Source organism: Ambystoma mexicanum, chromosome 6p (genome assembly GCF_040938575.1).
Source record: "Ambystoma mexicanum isolate Mex_15411 chromosome 6p, UKY_AmexF1_1, whole genome shotgun sequence".
In the NCBI taxonomy this organism is placed as follows: Eukaryota; Metazoa; Chordata; class Amphibia; order Caudata; family Ambystomatidae; genus Ambystoma; species Ambystoma mexicanum.
Window position 1 is genome coordinate 394,761,092 of NC_090935.1, and position 16,947 is coordinate 394,778,038.

The window sequence follows — 16,947 nt, forward strand, 5'->3', positions numbered from 1 at the left end:
TCTTGAAACACTTTTCTGCCCATAGAAAACCCCAAGAGGCTCGCAAAGCGGGCTATAATCTGCAATGCAGAGAAGATCAGGCCCCATGAGAATTTGTGCAGTAGCTAAAACTGCCTTTGCACAAACCACTAGGACGGTGTGCAAGGATAGCAGAGAGTTTATCACTTCCTACTTTCATGCGCTCCCAAAATATATCATGACCCACTTGTGAGGCATTTCCATGATAAAAGATCTCTGGACTGGGTAATAGAGCAGGCTACATGCATTTATGAAGTCCAAAAACCTACAGAAAATAAAAACCAGACCAAAAACCACAAACTAACCAATACCCCTGCTGCTGCTAAGGTGACGGAGGTGAAGGTTGGCCACATTTTAGACCCAGAAATGGGAGGAGCCTAAAAATGTACCTACCCAAAACCCACAAAATCAGAGGCCAAGAAGGCCTTCTGGCCAATCAGAAACAGGGGGCAGTCAGGGAAGTAATCCCACCAATGGGACCCCTAACTCTCCTGATTATGTAAGTCCCAGATACAAGGGCAACAAACCTATGATGGGGTATGTATGGACTCCCCCAGTCCAAGGGGGGGTCACACCAGTTAAGTACTCCCCCAGGAAACTTCCCTCCTAACTTCCCTCAGGAGGGCCATAATCCCCCAAATCGAAGCCTACGTTTCTTTCCCCAGTATCCTCAAAACCCCAACCTGCAGGACAACCCTCCTTTCTTTCTCCAGTTTCAGGTGCCCAGACAACCCAATCCCGGAGCGGGGAGGCCAAGGGTGGAGGGTTACCAAAATCCCCAGTACCCAAGGTACTCCGGGAGAAGGGATAGTTACCCTTCCCATGAACTCACTAGATACCAACAAAGACCTCTGTACCAGCCAGAACAGGTGTCCCAACTGGAGTGCCAGGTCCAGAACCTCACACAGGATCTGAGTTGCATGTTGAGGGCTCAGCAGACCCTCAGATAAACATGGCGGCTCAGAACCCCTCAAACCCTGGGCCTGGCACCCCATAACACTGATGGAGAGAGATCCCTGATCATTCACCGGTTCCAGAGGAGGAGGCATGGAGGGAAGGGGGGGTGTAATGCCCTAGATGAAGCTTCCTTCCTCACCCGTGAAAAGCCCCTGGACACCCCAGAACCGGAACTAAAATCTTCTGCCCTGAAAATCTGCAACCCAGGGAACAGAGGGTGGGTAGGAGAAATAAAGACCTCAAAAAGGCTCATTTTGGGGACGAAGTTAGTGTCCTCCAATTTGTAGGGGAAGAATCCATAGAGGATTCTGAGAAAACAATCTTCTCCTTCAGGGACAGGGTAATTCCTCCCAAAGAAAAATGGGTCCCGAGAGATCCAAATGAAGACTGGGTGGGTGTGGGGACTGATTCAGATTCACCCAACCCTGAACTCCAGAATTGCCATTCAGAGAGTAAAATAGTAAAGGAGGGATCCTCCCCACAAACTATTCCTAGTGACTGTCTCCAGGTAAAAGGGAGCAGCACAGAATTAGGGAAACAGGGGATCCAAAATCCCCATCTATTTCAGGATTTCACATTTTTATTACAGGTCCCAAGACACTGACAAAGAAAATAGTCCAAAATGTCACAGTGCCAGAGTCCAAAATAGAGAAATTGACCACCCAGCTTGCCCAAAATGCTCATTACCTTTGCCCTCTTGAGGAGAATGAGGGGAGATTTTGCCCCCGTTCAAGTGCAAGTGCAGTGTGCAATTTCAGCACTGGTGGACACTGGATCCCAAACCATTTTTCTATCAAAAAGAGCCTTTGAGCAGCTAACTCTAGGAAGGGGGAGAGATACGAGATCCCTCTCACCCCTCTTCCTGGACAACTCCAGATCTTCGACGGGAATGAAATTCCTGTCGAGGGGACTGCAGATTTGGAAATAAAAATTGGGTGATACAAGGTGAAACACCCGGTCATAGTCGTGACTCCAGAGGGAACACCCTGTCTACTAGGGAATGACATTGTCCGCAGGTTGTCTCCCCTAATAGAATGTGTGAACAAGGTACTCTGAACTCAGGCTAACAGGCCAATAAAATTAAAACAGAGTGTCAACCATGTTAGTTTAAATGGCACATGCCACATGGTTGAACAAAAAGCTGATCATTTCCAGAACAATCAAATACCTGATGTGATAGTAATTGCTGTAGGACAACAAATTGGCGATGGGAACTCCTCTCCATTCCTGAAAATCAACCTTCATTCCAGTTTTAAGTGGACTTCCACACTGGAGGGAAATACTTTGAAATTGTATGCTGATTCACAATCTGAAAATCCCAGTTCTATAGTCAAAAGTGAAGAGAAACCAGCTAAAGGTTTAGCTGACATTCAGAAAATTAGAGAACCGTTGTTCCTCCCTATTCAGTTAAATCAGAGGAAGGAGTCTGTTCTTGCCTGAGTGTGTGTGAACAAGGGAAAGAGCTTCATGAGTGAAGCCATGTTCAGAAGGCTCCCAAAAGATCCAGCTATTCCCACATTGAAATTGATCGATAAGTGGGAAATATGCCTGGAAGCTCCCAATTCTAAACATCTTTTGAGGTATATGATTAAACTTTCTATAGGTAACAAAAGCATAGAACATAATTGTTGGGTCGTGCGAGATGTCCCTGCTGCATTCTATTTAGGCAGTGACATTCTCAATCGATTTGCAATTAATTTGAACCTGATATATTACAAAGCCTGGTCCCAACTAGGGGGCAATCCCATGGGCTTTGATGATTCAGAAAAAGCATTTTGGTCAACTCAATTGCTGCCATATGTGGTTGTAGTTCAAATTGGAGAGAAGGTCACCATCCCAGGACAGACACGACTATTCCCACTTGAATTGAACAGAAACTACTAAATCCTGACTCATATGTACACCTCAATGCCCACCTCCAACAGCAGGGGTTGGGGTTAAACCCAACACCACTAGTCAATGTAGAACACAACACCATTCCAATATTGATGGATAACAGCAAACCTAGGAGCATCATTCTGGGTGCAGGCACCATCATTGGAATGGTGGTTGATGACCGACATGTTTCCATGGATCTAGGAAATGAACTGATAGGACCAATCCCCAATGATTGCTTTGACAATGACAGTGACAATGACATACCACCAGACAGGATCTTCACCCAGCAAGGGGGGCATTTCCTGGTGTACTCTTCCTGCCCTTACAGGGAGGAAGAGGTGACTTGTGACATCAGGCAGGATGAGGTGTTATTCCAGGTACATAAGGACTGTCTTTCCTACCTGAAACCCTCTGTCCAGGTCAAAACTCTAACCAGAGACCTCTCCACCCAACTGGAGGAGGCCGCTGAGATAGCAAAACCCAACGGCTTTCCAGGCTTCAGTCAAATGATTAAAGAGCGGGTCAACCTAGCTGATGCCTGTGAGACTCCGGAGCGAAAGCAAAAGTTGAAACAGGTGTTCTTAGATTTTCAAGATCTCTTTGCTGCGGACTTGTATGACTGTGGTCACACCGATATCCATACTACAACATTTCCCACGGACCTTGGAATGACTTATGTGTTTGTGAAGCAATATCGCTTGCCCCTCGCATCCATGGAGTGCCTGACAGAAATAATCAAAAACCTTGAGTCCCGTGGGATAATAAGTCCAGTCCACAGCACCTTTAATAATCCAGTGCTGGGGATTTTAAAACTAAATGGCCAATGGATGAATGACCTTAGGGAGCTAAATGAATTGGTCCACATGTCCCGATGGCCCCTGCGCTACATTGACCAGGGGCTGGCCCAGACCCAGGGGTCAAAGCTATACACTGCCATTGACCTGACTAATGGGTAGTGGAGCGCGCCTGTTTAGTAGGGAGGACGAATACAAGTTGGCCTTTACCTTAAGGGGGCAGCATTACATGTGGACCTGGTCTCCCTTCAGCTACATAAACTCTGGCAACAAATTTAACATCTTCCTAAACAAGGCCATGCCCAACTTGGGTGAAAGGGGTAACCTGGCCTATGTGGATGATGTCTTGATAAAAAGCTCAACTGTGGACGAAAACAAAGCGGAAATCTGTTATGTTCTGACCCAGTTGAGGGTTGACGGAGCAAAAATGTCCTTCCAAAAGGCACAGTGGTGCATGACCCTTGCAAACGTCTTGGTACATGAAGTAACTCCTGAGGGTCTCTGTCTCCAGGAGAAGAAAGTGGAAGCACTCTTAAAACTAAAAGACCCCCAACTCTGCGTGAGCTAAGACGCCTCCTTGGACTGATTAATTACAGTAGGAAGTTCATTAAGGATTATGCAGAGATCAAAAGACCACTGATCCATCTGTTGAAAGGGGGGGCCAAGTGGGAGTGAGGTCGAGAACAAGCCGAGGCAGTGGAACAACTCAAAAGAAGTCTCTCACAAGCGCCTTGTCTAGATTACCCTGTCAAAAACAAGGAGTTCTTCTTGGAGACAGGGTACTTGAATCCATGCTTGACAGCAGTATTATATCAACAGCATGACAATGTCAATAAAGTCATCTCCTATGCAAGCAAGAATGTATCCTCTGTGGAGGAAAAAATCTACGATTGTGAGAAGGCACTCCTGGCAACGGTGTGGGCATTGAAATATTACTGCCCGTTTATCCAGGGTTAACACATCATAGTGGAGACTCCACACCAGCCTTTGCAATACCTCCAAAGTGACAGAATCTGGGCTGGAAATGTGAGTAATTCCAGAGTTACTTCCTGGATTCTGTCAATGTAAGGCTTTCCTGTGGAGGTCAGATATGGCCAAAACAAGAAGATTCACCTCGCGCAATGTCTGGCTGACTTGCATGATTGTGCCAGATAAAACTGTCTTGAGGACAAAAGTCTTAAAACCCAGGACAGCATGGAGGCATACCTGAATTCCCCACACAAAGTGTATGAAGAAGACAAGTGCCAGGGAAAGCCCACAGTTTATGGCGACGGGTGATCCTACCATGTTGACAACAACGGGGAAAAGGAACTGGTGGCCGGTGTTGGGAATGCCTGGATGAATGATGCCCTGGAACCCTCCGCTGGGTACAAAATCGGTCCCCGTAGTAGTCAGGTGGCAGAGTTCATGGCAATTCATCAGGTCATCCACACTGCCGTCCAACACCAACTGCACAAAGTGGTCATAATCACTGATTCAGATTGTGTCCGGAACGGGTTCGTGGAGCACCTGATAAATTGAAAAGCCAGAGGTATGCTGTGTGCGAAAAAGAAACCACTCAAATATGGCAAGCTAATACAAAATATTGATGATCTGGTCACCTTAAGTGGGATGACCATCTATTGGAAGAAGATCAAGGGTCATTCCAAAATCGAGGGGCCAGACAAAACTGGAAACAACATAGCTAATCAGCTGACCAAAACCGGAGCCATCCAGTGGGATCTTCTCGAGATCGAGTCCCTATTGGGGGAAATGCAGGTCACTGCTGTCACTAGGTTCCAGACAAATGCTCACAATGAACTCTCAACTGCCTAGTGGAGCAAGGAGACCCCAGATGCTGATTTAATTACAGCACAAAACGGGGATCCAATTATTGGGAAATTTTATCAACACATTGAGGACTCTGAGAACTTTCCTCTGACGGATACCGATTACCTTGGGAAAGAGGACCTCAGAGTGTTGATGAAGTGTCCCAAAATGTTCTGGATACAAGACGGTTTGTTGGTAAGGAGATCCATATCTGGTTGTGACTAGTGGGTGGTCCCTACCTCATTCCAAAGCCAGATGGTAAATCACGCCTATAATTCAGCCACAGCCGGTCATCAGGAGTTTCACACTACTCTAGAAATCTTGCGGGAGTTTGCATACTGGCCACACATGGGGCAGGACCTCGACCTATATTTGAAGGGGTGTCCTGTGTGTGCACAGTTTCAGCCAACTTCACTCACACACCTTGCTCCCCTCTTGAAGAGGGGATGACCCTGCCTTGGTCAGATTTACAACTTGATTTAATCAGGCCCGTGATTCGCTCCTCTAGGCAGAACAAGTAAATGTTCACAGTAACATGCTTCTTTACCAAATGGGTGGAATGTCTCCCGGACCCAAATTGCCGGGCAGAAACAGCAGCTGCCCTGATGATCAACAAAGGATTGAGTCAGACCGAGGAAGACACTTCACCAGCGTAGTGATGACATCAACGTAGGAGATACTTGGGGTAAAAAGGAAACTCCACATTGCATACTGCTGTACTCTAGTGAGGGAGTTGAGAGGTACAATAAAACCTTCATGAGCATTCTAAAAAAGTTTGTGGCAGATTCTGGGCCAAGTTGGTTCATCCGATTACCGCTTGTCCTGATAGCCATCAGATCTACTCCATCTTCTGTGACCAAGAAGTCTCCATTTGAGCTAATGACTACTCTACAGAACACAAGAGCAGACACTGATAAACACGTCAACGACACATGAGTTTGTTGAGAATCTAAGAATACACCTTCAACATGCTTTTGCATATACTCAGCAGAATCTGGATAAATCAGCATAGCGGATGAAGACTCAATATGACTTAAAAACAACCAAAAAGGAATACCAAGTAGGATACAGGGTCTACTTGGACAATTTCCAAAGGAACCAGACGAAGGAGCAGACATTTTTACTGAGCTGGCGTGATCCTTTTGAAATTGTAGATAACATTTCACCTGTCGCCTATGGAATCCGCATCCCAAAGGAGAGCTGACAGAAGAGAAATGGGTCCATATTAATCAGTTAAAAAAGTTGTCACCGTAGGTACATTTTACAGAAAATTGAGGAGCCAAGAGAAAATCAAATAGAGGAGACTTCTGGAGAATAAGAACAAGAAAAAGAAGTACCAGAAAAGCACAGGTATGTTTATAGGTATAATTATTTATCAGGGAGTATTTTTCTTCATTGTCGTATATGAGAGAAATCCCCCAAAATGATTGTAACACCAGTATTTATTTGTGTCTTGTGAGTGATTATTGGTCTGTATCATCTAAAGTACTGTAAGGTTTGCAATGCATGTGTGCCTCACTCCTGTCAACCCTCTGGGAAGGCAGTCAGTGGGAAAATGTAGTAATCGGTCCTTATTTATTCACTAGATTTGTACTGGTTCCGCCCATTCATAGACCAAGGAGGACTTCCTGGAAAGGAAAGATCAAAGAAAAATCTGGGAGGGTCGCTCCACACCACAAAGAAGTAACTAAAGGAAAGCTGTGGGTGTCGCTCCACACTTCAGCGTGAGACAACTGGAGCATTGTGGCATACCACTCCTTGATGAAAGGACTCCACCTGATGAACCCCACTTTACCCTACTGTCCATCGACAAGAATTCTCAGAAGAGTCGGGGGGATTTGTGGGATACATTGACCCACTCATCAGAATTACCATCCATAACCAAGCTGCGGTTCAGCAGAACCAGCAAAATGGCTGCACTGGCTCGTTTGAACATCACTGCCTCACATTGAAACTGTGTTTTGCAGCTACAAAAGGATGGCTGTACTGTTTTGCCAAACACCATTGGGCAAGTTGGAACAGCGAGCACCACGAGAAAGGCTGCCAGGGTGTGTACTAAAGGAGTGAAGTGGAAAGCTGCGCTGCTTTGCCGCAAGCCCAAAGTTTCCCATTGAAAAAGGGAAATGTGTTACATTTAAAATGATGCCGCTCTGATGCTCTTTTCATCTGTTCTACATTACTCTGTTTTCATCAGTGGGGCCCTGCCATGCTCATCCATATTCAGATTGTGCCCCAGCAGGAGAGAGCATTATTCCTGAATGGCAGGCTGTGTCAGACCAGGTCTGGGAAATCAACAGAAGCTTTACTTTCAGTCGTATCAGAAAACACTTGACTTTTGGGGTACAAAATGTCAAAAATCACTGCTTCAAAAGAAAGCCTGGCTCTAAGGGCACATGTCAATTTCAGTGGACCTGGCCTTGAACAGACTGCTGTGTAAGAAACTAACTAGGGCAAAACAATGCTTGGAAGTCAGAAGGAAGAGAAAACTTTTTGAAATGGTCAGCCAAGCAGACTTTATCATGGGTTAAAATGCGCTTTTGCAAATAAGACAAAAAAGCCTGTTTTAAAAGTACAATGTTGAAAGAAGGCCCTGTCTTGGCCTAGCAATGTAAAGAGGGTTTTGCTGGGAAACATATATGGGATGTTTTATTTCAATAGACTTGCTTCTGATTCAGAACAAAATAAAATAGAATAAATAATTAAATGCAGTGGCTGGATTGTGAAAGCTCCAGAACAGGTTTTTCTGTTGGCTAAACTGAGGCCTTCCCCCTAACGGAGCCACCATACATTTCTGGGACATATGCATGTTAATTGCTACCTTTGAAAACTTTTAATGGAGCAAGAGAAAGAAATATCACACGCTTGTCAGACTTGTGTCTGGGCTTGAGCTTGAGACAATAGATGTGGTACACCTACGTGTGAAGTGGGGAAAGTGACAATAAACATTCAATCAAACTGGGACGCTCCCATGGCCACCCTGGGCTGAACTGACAGTTGGTGGTAGCCTGGAAAAACCTGACCATATTTGGAGGACAAAGGCAGCCCCATCTGTCTCAAAATACTATGTGATGAATAAACTTTTAAGACTGTTAATACTGTAACCGGACAGCACAGAAATGTAAAAATTGTACAGTTTAAGTGTCATTTGTGTGGCTTTTAAACAAGACGTGTTAGCCTTCACTGGCAAATTATGGACAAAAATGGCAGATAATTGAATATTCTGAAGAAAGTGTACATGATGCCACTATGAAATTAAATATTCCCATGCCTCATGACTTATATACACATGTATAAAGTTATAGAATTTTAGGCAAAGTCATTTCATTGAAAAACCATGAAAACCTATTAGACGGACGAAACAAAGTCCTACAAACGTTAGAATTGGACTGCAATATTCTGCATGCAATATGTAATCTGCCTAAGTAATTTGTTAAAGTGCCACAACTGGACAAATGTGTAATTTATGTTAAAGACTGATTTTAGCAAAAGTAATTGTGGGATGATACTATGCATTGCACACATCATAAATCTGACATCATGCCCCTGAAAACCAACCTGACAGCAAGGAGATAACAATCACCCCTGACCAATCCAGTTGTTAGAGGCATATAATCCTATGATGTCACCATGCCTTGTAAATAAGAGAGGCTGACAGAACTCTGGACACACTCTATCATGAATTTTCAGCGCCTGCGTATCCTGACATTCCAGATCCACCTTTGCAAGATTCCAGACTCCTGGCAAGGCCAAAGCATAGCTGATCCTATCCCAGCAAGGTAATTGATCCAGAAATTCCACTAAAATCCCAATGACCAAGGGGAAACGCTGTGGTACCCTTTTGGGAAGCATCCTGTGACCAGACCGTTTTTTTGTCCACTACCTGCATGCCCACTGTATCCTTGCCATCATCCAGTGACCAGACTTGCCCCACTGCTTGCTGTTATGAGTGCCCGCTGCTATCCTTTAACCAGAGCTTTTGAGTTCAGAACCGGTTGACTGTCCAAATCCCCAAACTCAAGTGCAGATTGTGAGTATTTCCCCATCCCATAGCCACACATAGTCTACTGCATCTTGATACTTTGTCTTTGTTCTACTCTGTAAGTAATCCTATCCTTGCCTTGGTAACTTGTTTAAGACTGTTAGAATTCGCTGTACACCCAGTCCTTGATTTTCTAGTGTTAGCACAATTCTTCCATTTCTTTCTGCCTTGCATAGATCCTTAGTCACATGTTGAATAATTTAATTAATTTCCACACAAAGAGACACAAAGCATGAGGGGGTTAATGCGGCCACTTAACCTGTTTCATGGGCATCATTATCTTATTGATACTCTAGCTTAAGTAAAACTTTTACTTTCTTTCCAAACCGATTTTCTCTTTTTAACTGCTTCATTTTCCTAAAATCGAACCTCTTTCCACCTTGAAAATCTCATTCAAATCTTTACTTATAGTCAGTCTTTCACTTCTTTATTATCCCTGTGATGTGCATCTATCACCCAGCCTAAAAACCACATTCCGATGCTGTGTTTTTCACCAGTTTTTTAAAAGAAAACGTTTTTGACATTTAAAGCTGAAAAAGAGAAAAATGCAACTTTTCCATGTGTGATTTGACTGCACTCTGTTCTCAATTTCAACCTGCTTTGTGAACTGTATGCCTTTTGTGATACCTTACCTTATAGTTGCTAGTGATATAACATCCCTCATACTGTGATAAAACATATGTACATCATTATTTCACCACACATATAATTAATTATTTGTTAAAATCCGAGTGTCATTTTAGGCTTTTGCAAAGGGTTTAAAATCCATTTTGCCTCTTATTTTGAAAGGGATGGTCAGATTTTGATTCTCAGAATTCCAGTAATTGTGGGTGGAGGGAACATTGCAGGGGGAAACCTTAACTTGGGTGCTATCTATCCTAATTGAAAAAGTGCTCCTATTCATTTGTGCTTTGGGTATGTTCTTGTAGAAGGTTACCCAAGTGTATTTCAGTGGTTTTCATTGTAATTATCACCCCATTGGTGGTTGCTGCCTATAAAAAAATAGTGTTTTTTCCTTTGAAATTAAAATAAATAAATATTGTATATCCACCAACCGGCCTGGTTCATGGTCCATTGTTATCCGGGGTATTTGTTAAAGGGGGTGTGAGACGGGCCGGGTACCAGCCCAATTCGAATGCATAGAAAATAAAGAGAAAATATTTTAATTGAAGCTACATCCTAGGCTAAGGGCAAGAGTCCTGATCCCGTGTGTGACACCCGGTTAGAATCCTTCACAGAACCTAGACATCACTGATGGAATAAAAACATTAGCTTCAAGTCCAACCTCATTCTCTTTGTGCAAGATTCTGTTCATGAGCAAATTCCTTGTGTGCAAAACTGATAGTCTTGTGTAAATGTGCTGAAGGCCATTATGCAATTGCATCTCGTGTTCTGTAGGTTGGTCTGTTTGCAACATTGTTAGTCAGAGCAGAAGTAGTTGTATTGAGTAGGGGTGAAGGAACGAAGACCTGAATAAGCGGGTGATGGTCGTAGAATGGCAGCACGGTGCTCACCGCTCTGAGCATGCTCGGAATGCAGGCTTGGATTGTGGGGTTCAGGCCGCAATTCATGCAAGTTGATTGGCTGCAGCGCCTACCCCGGGTGTTAATGAATAATTAATAAATAATAAATTAAATAAATAATGTTAATGAATAAAACAATTATTCAGCTCCATGATCAGCTTCAGACAAATATTCACCAAATACCTAGTTCCTTATTCACAGAAAAGTCTGCATTGAACCCGCAAAGTGCCCACGCCAAAAATGACTCTGCGCGGCTCTACATGTAAAGTTACCATTGTGTGGTCCACTTATTCATGGATTCAAAATTGCAAAGCATCCGGACCCACAAATAAAACCCAGATGAATGAGGAATGCCCACAACATGCCCCCACAAAAACAAAAACCATAGCAATAGACCAACCTTTGTGCAATCCTCTGTATCCACCTCTGTCCCACCATCCACCACTGACAACACACACGCAGTCTCTCATAAGTCAAGGCTGCACCTCTGCGAAACCCCGCGAGCTACGTCGTACATCAAAGCTGCAACAATGCGAAACCATGCAAGCTTCCTCAGAAGTCAAGGGGGCACCCTGGCGAAACCGCACAAGCTCTCTCGTAAGCCAAGGCTGCACCTGTGTGAAACCGCGCAGGATCCCCCATAAATAATGGCTGCACCTCTGCCAAACTACAAACCCTGCCCCTACTCCCAAGGCCCGCACAATTCTGTCATATACCCCTACTGGACAGCATTCCCCTCAAGCCCAGACAGCACCCAGCAGCCCCCTCAACCCACACACCGCCCACCATACCCCCTAAACTCTGCCACAACTCCAGACAGCCCCCTCAAGCTCAGACACCACCCAACAGCCCTCCACACCTCTGCCAATACCCTCAGGCAGCCCCCTTAAGCCCAGATACCACCCATCAGATCCTCTCTCCTATGCCACTATTCCAGGTAGCCCCCTCAAGCCCAGACACCATCCACTAGCCCCCCTCACCTCTGTCAATACCCCCATGCTGCCCCCATAAGCCCAAACACCACCCACCAGCCACCCTTTCTCTGCTAATATATCCAGGCAGCCACTCCAAGCCCAGACACCACCCACCAGACCCCTCACCTCTGCTAATAACCCCAGGCAGCCTCACCAAGCCCAGACACCACCCACCATCCTTCTACACCTCTGCCAATACCCCCAGATAGTTCCAGATAGCCCCATCAAGCCCAGGCACCACCCACCAGCTCCCTCGCCTCTGCCACTACTCCAGGCAGCCCTCTCAAGCCCAGACACCACCCACCCGCCCCCTCACCTATGCCATTACCCCCAGGAAACCCCTCATGCCCAAACACCATCCACCAGCCCTCCGTACCTCCCCCACTACCCCAGGTAGCCCCCTCAACCCCATTCACCACCCTCCAGCTCCCGTCACCTCTGCCATAGTCCTGGCTGCCTCCTCAAGCCCAGACACCATCCACCAGCCCCCTCACCTCCACCTATACCCCAGGTAGCCCCCTCAAGCCAGACACCACCCACCAGCCCCCTCACCTCAGCCAATAACCCCAGGAAGCCCCCTCATGCCCAGACACCATCCACCAGCCCTCCTTACCTCCTCCACTACTCCAGGTAGTCCCCTCAAATCCATTCACCACCCTCCAGCTCCCGTCATCTCTGCCAAAGCCCTGGCTGCCTCCTCAAGTCCAGATACCACCCACCAGTCCCCTCACCTCCACCAATACCCAGGTAGCCCCTTCAAGCCAGACACCACCCACCAGCCCCCTAACCTCAGCTAATACCCCCAGGTAGCCCCATCAACCCCATTCACCACACTCCAGCTCCTGTCACCTCTGCCATAGAGCTGGCGTCCTCCTCAAGCCCAGACACCACCCACTGTCCCCCCTCACCTCTGTCAATACCCCCAAGTAGCCCCCTGACAGTCTGCCACTCTACCAGTCCAATGAATAGCTGCATCTCACCTGAACCTCTGTGGTCTGCCTCCACCATGAAGCAAACTTCAAACATGTCTGACACCAGCATGAACAACTGGTAGCACTGATGAACAATCCAGGACCGGAGCATCTCCTGTCACTCCATGCAAGACCTGAATCTGCAGCACCTCAACTAGACATCACAATATTGCACTAACAACACTGTGGCCACCCCATCTACACGTGACATATGAATGTAATACAAAGTGTCATGTGCATATTGGTCATGGGTCACTGCAATGGCATAAATGCACTGCAAGTGAATGTGTGTTTAGGACATAAGCACACAGAATAAAACATTGGGCAGATCCATGAATAATGACTAGGTGCATTACAGCCTGAGCATAAGTAACCTGGGTGGTAGGGGTGGCAAATTCCCTGTCAGGGACGACAACACGGCAGGCCGCTGCATGGATGATGGGAGGTCAGTCAGAGAGTGCATGACTCAGTGAGACAGTAGATGTGTGCTGCCACACAGAAACAGAAAACATTGGACACAACTGCATTCCAGTGGCAGAGGTGAAGCATGACATGAGGACAGGCAATGTGTGAGTTCACATGCTGCTGGGCGTGTGAGCACAACATGGGAGTGACACAGCAATGACATATGAAATGCGCAAGTAATGTGTCCAGACCACCCATCCACAGTGAGCCCACCTCCCACTGCAGCACCTTCAATGCTAAATACACACTACAGTGAATAGAGTGTGGGCAAATACACAATCCCAAGCATGTGCACACGTGACACTTGAACAACAGTGGACCTGAAATGAAACCAATGCGAAAGCGTGCAAATACACATGATCAGGTGGCAATCCATCTGCAATGAGAGTAAATAAAAAAAATCATAAGACATCCACATATCACTATAACCATACCGTATGTACATCATCAGACACACAACTGAAGCCTCCATGCTAACCACCCTGACACACTGATACCAAACACGCAGTGATGATGCACACGTAATGGAACATGAAAATCATCCCTTTCAGCCTCCAGTCGTCTGATGGCTTCAGCCCCACATATCAGGCACATTTGCATCCCTCCACCCGCAAACATCACAGCATCAACATGACACACACAGACATGCCACAATACACATGACCTGCACTGTGCAAAATTAAAACAATCCAATGCGCAAACAGACAGACAAATGGACAGCATGAAGCATGGAGTGAACTCATAGAAAACCTGTATTTTACATAACTATACTAATTAAAAACAGCAAAGGAATGTTCCAGAAGTCCCGGGTAAAAGAAGAAAACAAAAATGAACCCTATTCCTATATAGCTACATACATGAAAAACTGGGAAGGAATGTCACTGAAGTCTGAGGGAAAAGAAAAAACAGAAATTAAACCTTACCTAAACAACTATCTTCAAAGGCAGCAGGCTAGTCCTCATTAATTTTGAACAACCTGTCATAGACCACATCTTCCTCCCTCAGGTGGGCCTCCGTTGTTGCCTGGAGGGCTTGCAGGGTGGACAACAACTGATGTTGTGCATCCCATGCTGACCTGCAAGTCACCCCCAGAATGGCAGCTCACCTCAGTGCCCAACCCAGCACCATCTCAGCCCTGGCCACCATCACCTGCACATCCTGTGCCTGCTGCCTCTCTGCAAGCAGCTGCCTCTCATATTGCCAGAACATGGAAGAAATGGCCGTCAAGACCCCCTATGGTCCTCCTGCCTTATTGTTGCCACCTGCCTCCTTGGGGTGGTTTGCCCTGTTACAGTCTGCCTCCTTAGATTTGCTATCTGCTGATGACGTGCCCAATGAATGCTCTGTCCATACGCCCTCCAATGTGATGACTTTTGTCCAGGGTGTATCGCAATTGCACTGCTCCGAGGTGCCTGCTGACCCTCCATTGCCGGCATCTGTGTCAGTGCCTGGGTAGGCACGGTGACCACCTTAGCTGACGTTGATGGGACTTTCACCTTGGGCGGAGACCTTAGCTCCACCAGATGGTTGGTTGGTAGTGGGATTGGTGCACAGGAGCCCATGCTGATATGTGGTTTGGAAGGCACCATGGAGGATGACTGGTGCACATAAGAGGAATCCTAGGGTCGCGTCAGTGAACAGCTCACAGAGCCCACCAGAGTACAGGGCTGTTGCCAGCAAGGCCATGAGGTGACAAAGCTTATTGTGATGATACACAAGCATACCACGAGTAGCCTGGCCGTCATCATGAATGACTGTGTCCTGCCTCGTGATGCCAGCAAGCAGGGGCAGCACCTGATACCTGATGGACACATCAACTTGCAAGCGGATGCTGATTTGGGTGGAGGCATCCCAGAAGGTGTGCACTGCTGCATCCGATGGCCCAGGGACAGGATTTTTAACAGGCACCTCCATGGTGGCCTGCACAGCCCCATGCCCCTGGGACAGGGTTGCAGCATGAACACCCACCTCGACACCCCCACCTGACACCATGGGCTGGGGTGCAACAGCCATTTCCTACGCCCTCCGCCTTCACCTCTGTCAAACTGGATGACTCCAGGGTGTCTTCCCCGTGGATTGCCCATGTGTGGCATCACACTGTCTCACTGCTGCTGTGGAGTTGCCTGCCACTTAACCTCCTGGGGCCTACCCTCAGCAGCCACGCCCGATGGTCCTGGCGCTAGATCAGCCACACCGCTTCCCAAAGATGAGCTATCACAGGCGAGTGTCTGGGGCCTGCACCTTTTTCTGGTGGATTGGTCTCTGCTTCCATGCTTCACACCACCGCTTCTGCCCTCTTCTCCAGCTGCAGCAACTGCGGTAAAGGAAATACAGAACACCAACATCAGTGTACAGTGTCAATGCATGTGTGGCATACACAATATTTACAGTAACATGAAATGGTCATGGTACAACCAGCAACATCCACACTCGCACATATCGCCATGCAATGCCCATTTAAACAAACAAAACAGTCCAGGGTCAATGATGACAACAGTCATGACAAAAATACAATACAAAGAGGGCAGTGTGCAGACACATACCAAGATACATGACATGGCACAATGGCAAAGGCAACGTGACCCGACTTCAACCTTGTCTGTTGCTATGAGAGATGTGGCACAGGGGAACAGGGGTGGGCAGGGAGTAAACTTGTAGGTTGGCCAAACACAGAAGGCATGGAAGCACAGATGACCTGGGGTACCGTTGTTTACACATTGGTGGCAGGAGAAGCAGTGGAATGTTGGCTCACAATAGACACTCATGATTGAACTACTCACAGCATGACCATGCCGACACCTGCTTGGGCATCTGTCCGCACAATCAAATCAAACAACATGCCCTCTCTGACAGACTGAACTGAAACACATACATGCATCAATTGCAGAGGCACACACGAGTATGCCATAGCCCCAAACTCATACACATTGCAGGCGCACACATCAACTCAGAGTACACTCAGAGTACACATGCAGCGGCATGACAGATCACATCAATGTCCCCGAAATGCCAATGGCACAACTTGGCACTGCCAAACATCCATACGCACTTGTCTCCTCCAGATGTTGAGAGTGGATATTCACACATTGCAATGGTCCTCACAACATCATGTCCATCATGCATGCCCCTCACATGGGTACATCTTCATCTGGCACCCTTGCTGTCCAAGCACGTCTAACCATCTAGTGACATTGCAAGGGCACGGTTTGTGCAACTGTACAACTAAACACACACTAAATACCAGCACATGTCCAATTAACAGATGTCACACTTCACACATGGGGAGCATTGCTGGGTGGAAGCATGCTACTGTGAATCAATGAAACACATGCTATATAAATAAGGGTATAACTAAAAACGTGCAGGCCCATGCACAATACACATGCACTGTAGAGCAGTGCTCCACATGGCTGTGCATCAGCAGTCTCCAGATGGCGTTTCCTATCGCAGATCTGGGTGGAACCTTGCCAGGACCTGCATGTTGGTGTTGGAAAACCTGCACCTGCCCACATAGTGAAC